The 12,213-nt window shown below is 33.4% G+C and overlaps 1 protein-coding gene and 1 long non-coding RNA gene across 3 annotated transcripts in view; one reads left to right on the top strand and one right to left on the bottom strand.

Moving 5' to 3' along the window:
• The window catches only part of LOC128862364 (probable chitinase 10), a 72,653-nt gene that overhangs the window by 27,500 nt on the left and 32,940 nt on the right, over positions 1–12,213 (bottom strand). The window lies entirely within an intron of this gene.
• Positions 10,569–11,453, top strand: LOC128862365 (uncharacterized). The gene is made up of 3 exons (XR_008454476.1): positions 10,569–10,626; positions 10,793–11,149; positions 11,297–11,453. It is a non-coding gene; the product is annotated as an uncharacterized LOC128862365 (long non-coding RNA).

The following is a 12,213-nucleotide window of genomic DNA, read 5'->3' as shown; positions in this document are numbered from 1 at the left end:
AACTATGAAAACGCATCTTGCCGAAAGGCCAGTCCATGATTTAAAGCAACTCGTGCATCAAGTTTGCAAAATCTAGTCCTGTTTGTCGACGAGCTACGCAGAAAAGTTGGTCGAAAGCATGAAGAAGATGCCAGGCTATACTCGGCAACGATGAAGACTACACGTCTTATTGAGTAATTGCGACTCGTAGTTTTGTACATACCTTTATGTAAAAAAAATTTTAAATATATATCTTTTGTACTTCATGAATAATTGCGGTTCCTGTTTTCTGACACAGATTGTACACACATATAACAACAAAAGTTTGTTGTATTTTCATATATTTTCGCTTACTTTCAGACATCAAAAACAAACATCTGGGCGAAATCAATAAAATGATGCAACTTAATGAAATAAAATAAAATATTAATATTTTCTGCTTACTTATATACTCAAGGTGGCAATAGCGGTCAAGCGACTTTTGCAAAATTTTATTTGATTCTCAACCTGATAATTTTAAATTTTATGATTTGAGAACCGTTACATTGCTGTGTTTTTAATTTTTTATTGCACTTAACCAAAAATATATTTACCTGAATGTAAGTGCTACCAATTGTGTATTAAAAACCGATATTTGCTTTAACTTTTTCTCTAAACACCTGCAATTGTTCGCTCATAGCGTCATTGACGTCAGCACTTTAAGGTATCATGTTTTGAATTCCCTTTTATTTCATTACCTTTCACTACTTTGGCATACCACAATTGTGAAGCTTGGCTGGCCAAACAATTGTTGAGAAAAAACAATGAATTTTTTTTCAACGGGTATTATTATTAATTATTCTTTTTAAGCTTATTCTTGACATCATCAATCTTATATTCGTCTGTGCCGCAAATTGTCTGTCAAAGTGCCAAAAATGGATTCATGTTGGGACGAGTACTTGAAACTGGAAGCAAAATTGAAAATTCTCATAAAACAACAAACAAATTTGAATGTTTAATTAAATTTGCTATAAAACCTGAAATAATATTATTTAGTTATCGGTTACCGAGCGAATTGTGTGTGTGTGTTTATGTGCTCATATCCGTTTTCTCTGGTCATTATGTAGGCAGCGCGCGATAAATTATATTCAAATGAAAGACAAATGAATATATGCGCCGGTAGAAATAAATTTTTTTAGAAAGACATGACCGTAAATTGCTTGAAATGTTGAAACAAATACCTTAATCGAGTTGCTAATTAGTGGTCAGTGGCACCGAGGGAGAATGAAGTGTTTTGTTAAGAGCTGCACACCCATGTTTGCGCATGGGTATGTATATGTGCTTATGAGTAAACTATTTTTTAGATACTACAAATGCTGACGTACATATATTTTGTTTTGTGATCTATTTAAAAGTTTATGAATGCAACACAAAATTTGTGATTGATTTTTAAATTTGTTTAACAAAATAGTTAAGTTTTTATTCTCCATGTTTCGTAGTTTATTCTTTTTTTTTATTACATATGTACGTATGTACTCGTATATGTATGTGTGTACTATGCACTCGTATGGCCATTGCCTTGTTTTCACACATTTATAATTTTTAATTTTTCTTTTATATATTTATGTACATACGTTTAAGTAAAGTAAATCTTACGGTGTTGTCGATTTCGTCTGACGTTGCTGTCGTTAACAAGGTTAACCGGTCATTTAGTTCGAATGTGTTCTCTGGTTGCTGTCATTAAACAACCAAGCAACGCATTTTTGTGTACAATAAAATTTAATACAGCAGGGTGTGGGTCTTGCACTTGGCATATTCGCTGTTTCTCTAATAATTCTTAGTTCGAATCCTACTTTTCAGATGTGTAAGATAGAATAGAAATAAAATCGATCCCTCGTTTCATTTCGAATGGTACAGTTTCATCTTTCAATTTTTTTTATTGGTTTATGTACTCCGTTAGTCTATGATTTCTTGTTGATTGCATTTCTTGTAGGCTAGTTAGAGCCAATTTAAGGAAAAGTAATGTATTTAGGCAGCTTCGGCACACATTGGCAAACCTTCGAAAGTATATTTGCCATGAAAAAGCTCTTTATGGAAAGGGAGCTTCGTGTAGCTCCAAAAATGTGTATTTCATAAATATAATAACATTCGTCCGTAACATGCAATTATTTGGGAATTTTTCTGTTCCTCTACTTACAAAAATACAAATACAAGAAACTATATGAACCTGTTTAGTTTATGGAAGTGTATCGGATAACCGAGAATTGAAGGAGTGTTTTTTGAACTTCCAGATGAGCTTGTTTACGTGTTTATTTATTTAAGTTTGATAGCTCGTAAGCTTTATTAGCGCGCATTACTGTGGAGCAGTTAATCACTTTTTTTTAATTTATTTAGCCTTGGAGCTCAAGGGAGTCTTGGAAGACGCAATTATTGTGAAGAACTTTTTGATTTGCGGCACGTTGTTGATTGCCTGTAGTATGCCATTTAAATTTATCGTTTGAGAAATGCAGTGATCTGCGCGGCCCATTGAATGATAAACAAAAGAGTAACTTTCATGCGAGAGGGAAAGTAATCAAGCGGATCGGGAAAGTAATAAATGTTTAGCGTGTTTTGTTATACTATCCAGCTCAATATTCCAAGCAATTCCCACCTGTATGATTCGGGTCCTTTTATGTGTGTTGACCAATCTGATGATATTAATAATAATTATAATTATATGTTGATAAATTATTCAAATTCTTTTGCTGTTTTGAACATGTCAACATTGGCGATGAAACATTAACAGCAGATGAAGTAAATAAATCAGATTTTCAATAAAACCATATTTCAAGTCGCAGTTCACTAATAGCCATTTATAATAATAGTTTTGCAAGAGCTCCTGTTATCAATTCACCGTTGCTGTTTTAGTGATTTAACAATATAAAACCAATCAATTCGCCGTAATAGTTTATACCAACGCGTAACATTAAAATTTACTGCCAAAAACTCCATTCAAGATACAATTTATCTCTGAATTAAAAGCTTTTTTATATACTTTGTATAAATTCATGTTTATGTAGACATTCACTTGTCAGTACTGCCAATTACATAAGGCTGCGCTGCTGAACAAGCGACAAAAAGCAAAACGAACAGAACGCATCTCTATCACGATCACATCGTTGTTGTTGTATCTGCGTGTAAAATACGCACCCATATCCCGTTCATTGACCATTCGAACATAACTCATGCGTGCTTGTACATTTATCCTTTCCCCCTTATATTTTATAGAATTTATAACTTAAAACTTCTTAGTAATATTTTTTACAAATATTTATTGCTAGTTGTGCTAATCATTAATATTTAGTAATAAGTTACCAAGTGATCAGTGTCTTGGATATAAGTGCCCGCATATGAGTATGCGCTTAAAATTCGTATGAAACAATTAGCGTAAAGGAAATGGTAATGGCTTGGCCAAACGCTATGGAAAACTTACGCCAATGTCACTAAACAAGCGCTGCGCTTGAGTCCATTTCAACAAACTGGTAGAGCACGTACAACCTGACGGCCCTCAACAGAAGCTGAAATGAATGTATTCGATTATCGTGGAACACACTAAGATGCCTAGCCCAAAACCGAGTCCGTTGTCGAAGAAGAGTGGTTGATACCCTATGCTCCAAATAGGAGTTAAAGGATCACATATGTATATTACTAGCGCAAAGCTTTATATGCATTTATGAAAAAGTTTGCGACTGAAATTGAGGCTATCATGTTGGTTATGCACATAGCTTTTATTGGCGTTTCGCAATCTGCTTTATCACTCGTAAATATTAAACGAAATGTCAACAGAGGAGACGGATGTTGATATCATGCAACAAATTTTCAGAATTCTAAAAACAATTAAGATATGCATACGAATCACATTTTTCTATTAATTTAAAAAAAATTTACCGCTTACATTTTCCAGTTCGCAATTTACTTCAAAAAGTATCGATATCATATTTGTTGGGCAGCAATGGCAAATGTTTTTAAAATTTATAGACAATTGTCGAAGTACATTTTTATTTTTTACTGTAAGCTCAGATACATATACGGGTACGCGTAAAAAATACACGGCTATTGTTACGACCAAAAACAAAAGACTTAAGTGACAAACTCATGTGGTTCGAAGCCATATAAAATTTGAAATATTGTAAATAATGAACAGCTGTGCATTATAAAATTTCATTTCTTTACATAACTATTTATGCAAATGCTAATGCTAAGAAATAAGCATGCAACATGCATGGAAATGTGCATACCTATGAGTATTATTTATGCATGTAAATATGCATGAACCCAAATAATACTTAGCCATACGTACTTACGTATGTGTATACTACGCAATCAAACCGCAGTGCGCCCATTTTGTTTTTTCTTTTGTTTTTCTTTTTTTCTCTTGAGTGCCAAATAAGAAATAAGTGTGTGTAGAGGCAATTGTTTACGATGAAAACGTGATGTATACAAGAAGTTAAATGAAAATCGGAGCTGAGCGTCATATAACAATGATTCGACGAGTCGCATGCTTGTAATGAATGCAGCAGCAATAACGACGGCATCAGCAGCCAGCAAGTGTGATGGTATAGAGTATGCGTGCCGAAAACAAAAATAAGAAAGTAGAAACAAAAAAAGAAAAATATAGTAAATGCGCTAAGTGGGTAAAATTGTAGGCAATTTTTATGCATAAATTCATTAAATAAAACCCACATTTCAGTTACGCTTCACCACATAACTATACAGTTGCATGAGCATAGCACATCAATATAAATACATACATACATATGTAACTGCACATCTATGTTAGAGATGTTCGATGAAGCTATGTTGCCGTTGGCATGGATACGACGCGCTTCCGCCTACTGTGATGCAGCGCAACGCATATTATTAAACTAAATTTCCTAATAATTATACATTTTATTTCAGGTCTTCCATTTATATATCGCTTTTAAATTTTTATGATTTTTTGACTTTCTTACTTTTTTTATTACATTATTTTCTGCGAAGTTAAACCTCTGTGCTTCATTGCTTATGATGCTTCACTACATGCATTTCCGTAGTTAATAAATATCTGTACCTCTTATACAGGTTTATAAAGCATATCAGTACCGCCTTTTGTAGAAACAAAAAACGCTAATACCTATGTACGTAAATTAGGGCGGGTAATTTTTTTTTTATGGAACATCAATTATTTATTTATTTTATTTAAAGTTTTCATCGTTTTTAGCAGATTCGGAATCTACTTAAGATTGTAAGAAAAGAAGTCCATAAGAGCATAGCTCTAAAGTCATTTTCTAGCACATAAATATAAAAGTAGCTACCTTTAATTAATACGAAGTTGATTTGCAGATTTACATTTACTTAAATACTAAAAAATTGATTTTTTTTTTAAACTAACTTGTACAAAGAAATTTTTTGCATGTAGAATTTATTTTTGTATACTTATTTAATAGTTATTTGAATTATACTTTTAATTTATATTTTATTTTTATTTAAAGAACCACAAGAGAGTGCTTAATTTACTTCATATATATGAAAACATGTATAGTCGTACACCCTTTTTGGGTGTTTGGCCGAGCTCCTCCTCCTATTTGTGGTGTGCATCTTGATGTTGTTCCACAAATGGAGGGACAGTTTCAAGCCGACTCCAAACGGCAGATACTTTTTATGAGGAGCTTTTTCATTTCTCAAATTTATTATATTATAAATATTTATTTTAAATATATTAATGGTATATTATAACAATCTTCTTTTAACAGTTTTTAGTTCTATTTTGAACATATGCTCTAAAAGAAAAAAATCATTGTAAAAAAATTTTCAAAAATCAACGCGATTTTTAAGCGACTTTAAACTTTTCCTATGTTCCATTAAAATTAAATGGGTTATGAAACTTCATACCCATACCAAATTTTTGAAGATTCTGTTACACAAATTTTAAATTTTGATGTCCGTTCTTTGAGATTTCTTAAATTTTTGTGAATTTTGTAGTAAGTTTGAAACTTTGATGTATAAGAGTTTTTTATAAAAAATGAATGCAAAAAATTTTAGCTCGAAAAATATTGAGAATATTGAAAAAGATGAAATTACTTAATTATGTGAGCTCAAGCATTGCGTCTTTTAAAATTTGACGGCCTCGAAATTGTTAAGAATTATGCTCTAGTTATGCGCTGATTTTTCTTATGCTCGTAAATTTATGTAGCATCCGAATCTGCTGTGAACGATGTTACAAAATATAGTGCCATGTAAATTGACCCGCCCTAATGTATATGTATACATATTTATACATAAATACCACTTTAGAGTACAATGCACTGATATGGTTGATGATAAGTTAAGCAAAAATCATATGTTGCCATATCCGAACAAAAAAATAATAAAATTCAAAAATAAATGATGAAAATGAATACAAAAAAATATCGACTGAGGGGTGCAGTCACAGCAGCCGGCAAGCGGACTAGAAACAGTCAAGTAATTGCTTGTAGTTATCAACAAAAACAACCTACAACTGCAACAGCTTACGACTGCAACTAAATAGCAGTTGTCCTTGGTTTATCAGCCAGTGACAGTACACAAGCAAATGGCAAACAAAACATGTACGGCAATGAAATAGGCAACAAGTCAGGTTCTGCTAAACATTTTCGATGATTTTCAACAGCTGTTTTTATTCACGAATTCTCAGTCGACGCTGAGGTGAATAATTTTTTACGTACAATTACTTTGACTGCTTTGAAAAAACTCTTAGTAAGAATTTAATTTTTCCAAGCTTGATGGATCTTAAGAACTCGTTTCATGCGTATACAATTTTATACCCCATGCACATGCGTATAAGAGTTTATTGGTATTTGATAGGGCATGACTTTGTGTGGCTTGCTTTATGTATGTATGTGCTTGTATGTGCAATTAGATGAAAATAAATTAAGGTCTCAATTCCATTTATGAGCAGAGTTAATAAGAGGTACAGAGTTGAATAAAGTCAGCCAAACACCATACCTGTTACTAGAAAAAGGAAAAATTGTAATGTGCGACAATTAATGAGCTTTTTAAAATAAATATATACATTTCTTTGGATACATTCGAATGAACAATCATAGCTTTAGAGCTACATAAAGAGTTTTTCAATTGGCGCGGGTCGATTTTGGCGCCCTGTGGCAGCCATTTTGTTTTGGTGACATATGTCAAATCTTTTGTTTATTATTCAGTTGCTTATGCCAAATCATCATGGCAAGTTACTCGATTGAACAGCACGTTCAAATGATAAAACTTTATTATCAAAATGAGTGTTCATTAACGCAAACGTTGCGCGCATTGCGCCCATTTTTCGGTAGACGTGGTGGCCCTTCCAATTTCTTATGGCCCATATTGAACCATATGGACCTAGACGACATGTGGTTCCAGCGGGACGGCGCTACGTGCCACACAGTAAACGCCATTTCAACATCTACCCGCCCTTATTGAAAAACCCTATATTAAGGAGGTCAGAAAATATAGAACCAGTAGCCACTTGAAGAAGCTAGCTTGTGCTGGATGCGAAGTTCTGGATGTAAGTTTGAGAAAAATCGTCTAACTAGATACTATCAACAAACAGATACTATGCGATAAACATAGTAAAAACATTGTAAAAAAAAAAAATTCTATAAATGTTTATTAAAAAACTCCAGGTAGTCACTACGAATCCAAAAAGTTTAATCTGTTAAAGTACTATTTTCATTTTTATTATATGGTAAGCGCCGCCGTAGCCAAATGGGTTGGTGCGTGACTACTCTTCGAAAGTGGGCAGGTTCGAAACCCAGGGCGTGAAACACGAAAAATTGATCTGAATATTTTTTAGTAGCGGTCGCGCCTCGGCAGATAATGACAAACCTTTCTGTGATTTCTATTACTTCTGATACTCCATTGGTAAGGCCTTTGCAATTCCCCAACGTAATTACTTCAAACTGGTCTGCTATTGCTGGTAAAAATATACTTCAGAGATGGCAAGACCTAAAGGTTTAAAAAAAAGGTGTATACATTTAAAATAGTTTTTTTTAATTAAATGTGATTTGTATCATTTAATTCCAAAGAGATTAACCAATGAACAGTGCCTCAAACTAGCTGTGTGGGCTTGAAGAAAAAATGGCAGGGAAACTGTGTATTTGAATTGCGTATTTGCATTAATCTGACGTTAATCAATTCATAGTGGCTTCCCAAGACTTACTGAATAGAAATTTCAACACATTTTGTCATTTTCAGCTGTCAAACCATAGTTATCAATTTGATAGTCTTTATGCCGCTAAAAAAACCCGCGATACTCGTAGTATTTCATAAGTAATAAATAAAAACAAATTGTCGGAAAAATATAGAGGGTTCCGATAACTTCAGGGCCAAGATGAAACACTATCGCCTCTACACGCCTCCTCGTTCCTAGATATTATTCCGGCTGTACGATAAAACTTCATTTAACAAACCATCCAATAAACTTAGAGTTCTCAGCATATGGTGTAAAATATTTAATACAATCAGAACTACGCCTTCTGTATTTGTTATTGCAAAATTTCTAATGGCAGCAAAAACGCATACCAAACATGTTTATGAGTCACCTCTATGGTCGGTCGGTCAACTATTGGCCACTGGCAGCTAACAGCTTACTCTGCTGTAGTAGCCACTGTCACTGCCGAACCACTTTACAAATACATACATACAAACCCAAGAACAAATCTTTTCAAACCCAAGTACCTACAAATTAATTTCACATTTATTCAACTCTAATAGAAAAATAATTCAACACTTCAATGGTTTCTAAACCCTATGAACACTCGTGTGCTTGATTGGTGAGTAACTTCCGTTCCACTGATTTGTCACACGGCATTAAGCACCCTCGGTACGAGAAGTGGAGTAAAAAATGTCTATCAGGCATTACAAGCATTCGCCATTTATTGTTTATAAAAGCGTACGAGTACGTACATATGTATGTATATATGTATGAAAGTGTTTGTAGTTGTTGAGTTGCAGCAAAGTTGGCGGCCAACAAGTTTCATGTGAAGCAACTAACACACACACACACATTGAAGCACTAACACCTGAAGTGCATAAAACATGTTGCTTAATTGAATGCGTTTTTGATCAATCAAAAAAATAGGCAATCGACCGCATTCGCGTTGAAATTCTTAGCATTTGAAGTGACAACGACCGCTGCTAAAGCATTTCAAAGTTTTTGTAATGTAGCGAGTAGTAGTGTGCAACACTTGGTAACAACCTCACTAAGGCTCCTACATTTCGTGCCAAAGCTTGCAGTTTACTTCGTTTTATACTCGTTTGTTGTGTTTTCTTTTTTCTTTTTCCTCTCAGCTGCACATTAAATATCAACTAAATGGCATTTGGTTGAAATCGCTTAAATTCGGCGCATACATAGTTGAGCTGTCATTCTGGCAATTTCTCACTGTCAAATTAACGCCAAAGTCGTGGTAATTTTTAATAAGCCGCATTTAAGTTTGAAAAAGGTTTTGCAAGCAAAAATAAAATTACGAAATTTATGATAAGTGCTTCCGTCAAATACCACAAACTTTAATAGTAATTTTCTCATTTTTCTATTGGCAGTTAAACCTAAAATCAGCAATTTTTTTTTTAAATACTTCAATTTCATGACTTATATACTTTAGTTTCCAGCAGAGTATATATTTCTTAAAGTTTTTTCCAACCGTGATTTAATAAAAGTTCAACTTTGAAACCTCTTTATAGCTTGCAGATTTTTTCGGTTTTATCTTTAACACGAAAACGCGTGACAACAAAGACTTAGGACAGAAATCATACAAAAACGTTGACGACTACAATGGCGAAAATGGTAGCTGGCATAAATTTATGGTTTTGACATTTTGTTGATTGCTTCATGCTGCGCGCTTAAGAAACTTCTTGTACACGAACTATTGGGTAAGCGAAAAGTACAACAAACGATTTGACAGGCCAACAAGGTCGTTTTATGAAATAGCGATGTTGCGGTAATTTTAATTGTGCGTTGAACTTATGACTTGAAAATAAAGTGACTAGTTATTAGCTTGTGAAAATGTTCACTTAAATACAAGGTGATGAAAAAGACAGCAAATTTTCTTTGACAAATAAAAAAAATAACAAAATTTGTCGAAATGTTTTGTCTTTATTCCATCAAGTTTTCTAGTCCATGTCGTTTACGTATGAAACGCCCACTACGAACATCTGCATCATCCTTGAATCACCCTATATACCTGTAAGAATTAATTAAAATTCTCAACGCAAATTATGATCTGATTTGACTCACATTCAGAATTTATGTGTACGATTATTATTTACATGAGATAACTTCTTTTTTGCAGAGTCGGAAGGTGGCGTTGTTGTCAAGATATTTTGAAAGCCGGCTTAGTTCATGTTCAGAATATATAAGGTGGCGCAATTTTAATCACCCTATTAGAAGAGTTATAATTTTTTAAAATAGTGTTGTACGTGAATCATATTTGACACTTTTAATCTAGACAGCTGCAATATACAAACGGAAAAGCTATAGAGCCCGCAAAGACTTCCTCAAAATTATAATTTTTTTTGTTTTGTTTTGCAGTAAAAAAAGCTATTCAAAAACAAAATTGGATGACTACCACCACCTCAAACATGATTACCGCAAAAGCATCCTAAATACTCAAGGACATTATTTAGGTAAGTTCTGATAAATTTTCTTATATGACATGATGTCCAACCCTTGGCCGTTTTCGCGGTATTCGATTTTATATACAATTTTAAAAATTTCTTGTTTTTCGCAATCGCTTGTCCACTCTTTTTAAATGTTATGCAGTTCAAGGGCTCAATTTTTTTCTGTTTTTAGGTATCGTCAAAATACCAAACCTGGCAATTCTAAATAGCTTCAAGATAAAGTTTTAAGCAAAAAAAAATTCAACAAACTATTTTCAACACTAGGGCTTGCTCTTAGCTACCCAAAGAAGTAATCATAAATGATGTAAATAATAATATCCTGAAGTGGGTAGAACGACTTTCCCTGTAACCACGAATAATACCTACACATCAAAAAATGGGCTTTATAGATGATTTATCTTTTAATTTAAAAGAAAATCATCGTTCAACGTAAATGCAACACAAGGGCAGTTAGAAACGGAGTCTTGGCAGTTTTATACTAGTTATGATGAAATTGTTCATCTTCATCTTGAACATAACAGAAGACACTGTAAGTATTTATTCAGCAAAATCGAGAATAGATTGAAACTATGAATAAATACTTATTTTTAATATTTTACTCGACTGATGATAAAAGTTTACAATCTTCACCTTTAATAACAAAAATATAATATCTTTATATGTAAATGGGTAAAAGTCTATTGAAAGAGAAGTTTTGAGGGCAAGCGTCCTTTTAATGTAACCAACTGGATTGAAAATGAGCACTTTGCTTAAAACAAATATGATTCTACCAGGAGACTAACATTGGGATTAACGTGTCGTCATCTGGGGGAGAAGCCTACACACGTCATATACTATAGGTATGTTATATATAAATACATGTAAATGTTAGGCAAATCCTGACAATTTGTATGTACCGTTTTAAGTAATTAGTTAATTTTGATCATCATCATCTGATACTGATATGTCTAAATTGGTTCTTAGCTAAGATATTAGTAAATGAAACTTCAATATCTTATATCCAATAATGTACTTTGTATTTAATCATATTCTGAAGGAATCCATTCAGCACATCGAATGCTCTACAGATTTATGTGGAGGATTCGGATGGGAGTGCCACTTGAATTCGCTCACAGATCAAAACGGCTTACGCCTATTCCTACGTATAGGAATACTTGTATAATTAGAGAATTTTTATTCCTTTAATTTTTTTATTAGTTACATTGTAACTAGTTAATAAATTATAAACTAACGAACAATTTGGATTTAATTTTGTGCAATACAACTAAATTTAATAATGCTCTGTCCAAGGCTTGCCGAGAAGTAGGCTACTGCGTGAGTTGGTGCGGTTTTTTTCGTTTCAGCCTTACTTTCCATTTACCGGGATCAATTAGGGCTGAGGCTTCGCTATTTACATGGTGGCGTAGTCTTACCATATGAGACTTAGCGTTTGTGTTGATCGAAGTGGCAACTGTTTTGATGCTAAGGTCGGGTTCGATATCGGTGTTGCGGACGTACCAAGGTGCATTAACAGCGCACCTTAGTACCTTATTTTGGAATCTTTGTATAGATTTTATATTGGTTGAGCTTGGGCAGCCCCATACCTGGATCCCA

Source organism: Anastrepha ludens, chromosome 4 (assembly GCF_028408465.1).
Source record: "Anastrepha ludens isolate Willacy chromosome 4, idAnaLude1.1, whole genome shotgun sequence".
Lineage (NCBI taxonomy): Eukaryota > Metazoa > Arthropoda > Insecta > Diptera > Tephritidae > Anastrepha > Anastrepha ludens.
Note: the sequence above shows the minus strand (reverse complement) of the source record. Positions and strands in the feature narration are given on the sequence as shown.